The sequence below is a fragment of the Crassostrea angulata genome, chromosome 1 (assembly GCF_025612915.1).
Source record: "Crassostrea angulata isolate pt1a10 chromosome 1, ASM2561291v2, whole genome shotgun sequence".
Taxonomy (NCBI): domain Eukaryota; kingdom Metazoa; phylum Mollusca; class Bivalvia; order Ostreida; family Ostreidae; genus Magallana; species Magallana angulata.
Genome location: NC_069111.1, coordinates 34,476,345 through 34,482,344, shown reverse-complemented (window position 1 = coordinate 34,482,344; position 6,000 = coordinate 34,476,345).

Sequence of the window (6,000 nt, the reverse complement as noted above, 5' to 3'; positions counted from 1 at the left end):
CCAAAGAAAGGGAAAATGAATAGAACGATGCAGGTAGGTAATAAAATTATGATAGATTAGAATGTTTGATATGGAACTAAATATGCAATGTTTGTTTAGAGGTCACAGGAGGATATACTCGTAAACAAAGTTATTTGCGTATTTTAAGTTAATCCAGGGAACAGTTTTTCTACAAATCCCTTGCAGCTTTATTTTGACTATATTATATTGCACTGACATAAAAATATCAGTTTAAATATTGTTCTTTTTTTGTTATTTCACGTACCCCCTCCTCCTTTATCCAACACAAATGTCCTGCTTTTAAAACCAGTGGATCAATGTTTATGAAACATTTTTAAAGATCAATTATGAGTATTATAAACACCAATTTTATGAAGCATCATTCATTTCTATTATAAGCTAAATATATATTCCAAGTTGTAATATATAAGAAATCTTGGTTATTATTTTTATTTACTATTTTAAATTAGTACTTAAATAGCATAATACTACTTTTAAAGTGTAAATCTTTAAGTTTTCTTTAATAGAATTGTATTATAGACAATCAGATAGGGAATTGAACACCAACAATAGATTTTGTCTGCCATTTCCAAGATGGTAACAAGGAATCGGGACCTACTGTGTTTTCATATTGTAAGATTGTGGGTCATTTCCCAGAGATACAAAGAACAAAAAGGTAGCTAACAAGTTCGTTAAAACCAATTCAATATTAAAACGTACCATTACAAAAAAAATGAAATCAATTCATAATTTTGCACTTTAGAAAATCGAATCAATTCATGAAGAAATTTAACATTTCAAATTTTAAAATATTCAAAACACAACCAAAGTATTTTTTAATTATATATACTTGTTACATACTTTAAGGAAACAAAATTCCGATTTACCTGTAACATACTTTCAGGAAACGGTTAAGCGGTTCTGAAAAATCACCAAAACAACTACATGTACTGTAGGGCAACTTGATCCAGTTTTAGATCACAACTATTGTGACATAAGAGCTGATTGCGAAACACTCCAAGGATAGTCTTAAGAAGGTAGTCAACAGATGTATTTATCTTGTGGTTGTTTACATCTTTTGTTACACTTCGGAATTGTTATATTACATAGTGGCTCAAATTTTGTGGATTTCCTTCAACTACAAATAAATTTCCCAGAATATTGTGACCGAGTGTTTATGCAATATACCGAATGCAATGAAATCTCCAAATGCACAAAAAAGTTCAGAATCCATAAAATATGTGTCAGTACTTCACAAAATTTTCTTTAACGGGGTTCTCAAAAAAGTAGGAATGCCTAATCAGCAAAGGTGTAAGGGGTCTATGCCGAAGTCTTTCGAGGAATTTGCTTCTGCCAGCATTGCTTTAGATACTTCAGAGATAATCCAGGATGTTCCCTCAGACATGAATTTTCAGTCTCTTTCATACAGCAGCAATAAGAGTAGACGCGTGGCTCTAAATAGTGCACTAGTGTTTTCTTCGGAGTTGTACCCAGGCTCAACATCTGATTCTGCTATTATGGAAAATGGCATGTTGAACCAGCTTCGTGCAAGGGATTTAGTATTAGCAGATAAAGGTTTCAATATCTTTGACAAACTGCCGTCTGGTGTCTCCTTGAATATAACTCAATTCTTATCGAACGACACATTTAACGAAGGACGAGAAAAAACTGTGCAATTTGAATAGGAACGATCCATGTAGAGAAAGCTTATGAGAGAATTAAAAACAATGATATTTTTTTCTTTTGTTAAGTGTTAACATTTGAAACTAATACTAAAGACTAGCTAGAGGTACTGTGAGCAAGCTCACAATTGATACCCCCCCCCCCCCCGCTAAGAAAAAAATCACAACGCACGTATTTTTGCTATTATAGAAAATATTGGATGAATCTATTTCACTGTCCATTTTCTATAAATAACAACTGCTCTCTTTTTTAAAACTGTTAATGCTAATAGGAGTAAACAAACCAATTTCTATCATTTAAATCCATTTTATTTCAAGTTAACTGTGTATTCATGAGGACATTTGCATCCTTCCGTTCACAACCATGACTCTTATCAAACGAAATACATATGTCAAGCAGCCATTTCATATTTAAACATTTTGAATTATTTGTATACTGAGCCTGATGTTTCACCAATGTTTTTTCCATATATCCCCCCCCCCCCCCAAAAAAAAATTCATCGGGGCAGGCCATTTTCAGAGAGACGGGAATGAAAATCTAAAAATAATTTTATGTGGCCTGAGAAGAGCAAGCTTTGTGTCAAATTTTAGCTTCTAATATTTCCATCAATACAAGACATGACACAGACAGAATTTAGCATTTTTGAAACAATGACCTTGAACTTCCTCAATTGACCTTGGGTCAAGGTCATGACACGCCCTTAAGTCATAAGCAATATTTGTGTGGAGTTACCACATTCAATGCTTCTCAATAAGGAAGATATGGACCGGACACAAATTTTGCACTTTTTCTGCCAGTGACCTTGACCTTGCCCGAATGACCTTATGTCAATGTCATGACACACCCTTAGGTCATAAGCAATCTTTGTGTGATTCAAGAACTTCCAATGTTTCTCCATAAGGATATGGACCGGACACGAATTTTGCATTTTTTCTGCCAGTGACATTGACCTTGCCCGAATGACCTTGGGTCAAGGTCATGACACACCCTTAGGTCATAAGCAATCTTTGTGTGAAGTAAGAACTTCCAATGTTTCTCCATAAGAAAGATATGGACCGAACACGATTGCACAGACAGACGGACGGACAGACAGACAGACGGACAAGGTGATTCCTATGTACCCCCCAAACTTTGTTTGCGGGGGGTATAATAAAAATCGCAAAAAGTTGCCATTTGTATGAAGCACGTGCTTAATAAAATACCAATTTCTTTCACCGATTTTTCATCACGTGAAATAGATTCTAATTCCATTTGGGTAAACACTTCGAAATTTGTGCAGGGAAGTAATACTAGGTAGGAAGTATCAGAAATTTGAAATCGTTGCTAAGGGCTGTATCTCCATGTCTTTAAAGGCCCACTTTGTCCTTGAAGATGTAAAGGCATTGCATTCATTGCTTTTTTATTGTAACATAAACTGTGGTGTTTAGTTAAAACCATTTTTAGTATGTTGCTTCTTGTATAGAGTATAAATTAACGCTAAGGGTCTTTGAAACCACCCTCAAAGTAACTGTCAACTTGCATGTGAGTAAAGTTGAAGTATTTCAATCTTGTTTGTCATACCTGCATCACAAAATTGTACACAAAAGAGGGAGGCCAAAATGCGCTTCATTTCAAACATGCTTTGGTTATGTGTCCTCAATTGCTTTACTTGTTTTATTTGCTGCAAATTTTGTGATTTTCAGTTTTATCTCTCTTTGCACCCAAATGTAAATGTTTTGGTTTGCTGTCTTTTCCTTATATCTTGGCTAAATTATAACTATTATTCATGGTATTCATTATTCCTTAACTAATTCTCTTATATCTACATATTTACCATTAACTGTTTCCTTTTTTAATATTTCTATATAATTTTCAACAAAAAAAACTTAATTGGTGGGGGAGAACCTTTTTTAATCTAAACAAATACAACACAAAAAAAATCCTGTGTGCTCATGCAGAACTCTGGACATGGATAATTATTTGGTATACTGAAGAGACCCACGGTAGAGTATAATCTCAAACAGCGAAGAACCTGCCACAGGTGTATGTTTGATCCAAACAGTACCTTGAGAGCTATTACAAACAAACTAGATGTACATTAACTCTTAGAAAATGACTCCCCGAACTCCCCCCCCCCCAACAAATTTTCACTCCACTGGGTATAATGTCTGCGTCTTCTCCAACCATTCACTCAACTCCTTTAACACAGGCAGCAGTATTGCCCCAGGTTATATTGAAAATTCTGTTCCATACTTGTGGGTTACAAATTTTATATTTCAAGTTTCCTCCAGAACATACTTGCACATTATGATAAGCACACAACGATATATCGAATACATAAAATAATTCAGAAGACCACGAAGGAGAGGGTAGAAGGGTGTGTTTGCAGGAAGATCCAACAGTGACTCTAGTGGAAAGAATTACTTCGCAGCACCAAGTTCAGTCCAAAAGACAATTCGACATTAAGAGATGATACAGTTTTACTCTGGTTTTAGGCTACTTAGGAGAATTGGGAATGATTATTCATGGGGAATGTGTGCAGAAGTTGTATACTTTAGATGTTCTAGTTACCAAGTGCAATGAGGTGTATATGAGTACTTGAAAATAGATGTATGCATGTATTGTATTGAAATCCTGTAAATAAACAAACTTTAAAAGGTTTGATCTATGCAAGTTTTTGAAAAGTGCGTTGACTCAATATAAGTTTATGACATTGTGTAACGAATTCATGTCTCCCTGCGTTCATATTAATGGGGTAAAATAACCTTTTATACTCTTCAGATCTTGTACCCTTTCCAAAAATCTCTATGAAATATATATTTTGAAATATGTATAATAACTGTAACGTTTTTGAGTTCTTTTGATTTGGTTGCTCTTACTAGGCTTTTTAGAATTAATTTTCAAAATCACAAATTTTAGCTAGTAATATATGCACAGCAACCAAGTTCTTCTCCTTGAAGCGAGAGTACCTGCTTCTACCAACATTATACAGAGCACGTTTCAATCTGCAAGTCGACAATAACCTTTATATTTAAGCTTTATTAACATGTCTCGAAAGCCTGGTTCAGGCACGTAAGGCCTAGCTTGAGCAGCTACATTAAGTTCCTCCTATGTTCACTCATCGACCTTCACGCCATGACTGCCATTCAGCCTTCTGTCTCGGCTTTATATATCACATGACGAAAGCCTCGAAGAACACTATGGAGTATTAAACAGGAAAACCGAAAAGGATAATTGCGTGGACCCTGAGGTCCCACAGAAAATGTATAAGCGAGGTTAAACCGGATGCTATGGGGAAAATTCAGCCTGCGCATGAGCTAGCCTGGCTCCTGTGCGTTGTGCAGAAGGATAAAACGTACGCTCAACTAGGACCCCAGGTCACCCGAAAATAGTTCCAAAATAGTTGTGTATTAATGAGCAATTGTAGAACTCCTTTATCATTGAAGATAAGAATGTAAATTAACTTTCTTTTTCCCTTCTCTTCAGCTTGTGTCGGTGCTATAAGTATAAGACCAGTCTTCGAGATCGCGATACTGGCTCTTATGAAACACAAGACCACCGGTAAGTTGATACCTGTATGTAGGTTTCGCTCCGAGACTGTATCTAACTCTAATGAGTGTAAAACAGAAAATCGGGCGTTTCCTAATTTCAAAAACAAAGTACTAACTTTTTCTGCACGAAAAACGCAATGTTACCGTATCCCATCATAATTGGTCCCCGCTGAAATGTTGATGCTGCTTGTCAATAATTATTTTCGATTGTCATAAAAATAAGCTACTAGAATTTGTAAATATTATAATATTACCATTGCTGGCTTGATACACCGGTATTAAATGGACGCAACAATTATAGTTTAATTCGAATTTGTTCTCATCGTACTTACGAATAATAACATAAACCTAGTGTTGTATAGTTGACGTATAGATGCGAAAGGAGATCCCCATGTCCAATGTCGTAAGCAATTAAAGATTTGGGGATAAACTCACACGACAAAAATCAACAAGATAAACCATAGAGTTTGAATTTCAGTTATATCAGCCAGATTGAAACCAAGTTAGCAAGTGGTTTTTTTAAGTATATTTAGTATAAGTAAGACTTAAGTCTTGTATCTCAGATTCTCACAGATGTATAGATCTACTGAGATTCATTATATTTTGTAATTTGATAAATGATTTCCTTTATTTAAACTTTGAATGAGTATTTATAAATACTAAATATGTTTATCATATTAATTTTTTCACAAAGGTTCACAATGGTTTTCAGAACTCTAATTTATTTTTTTGGGGACTGGAGCCTGGGCCCTAAAACTTGAAAAAATAAATGATCTTTTATCAATTT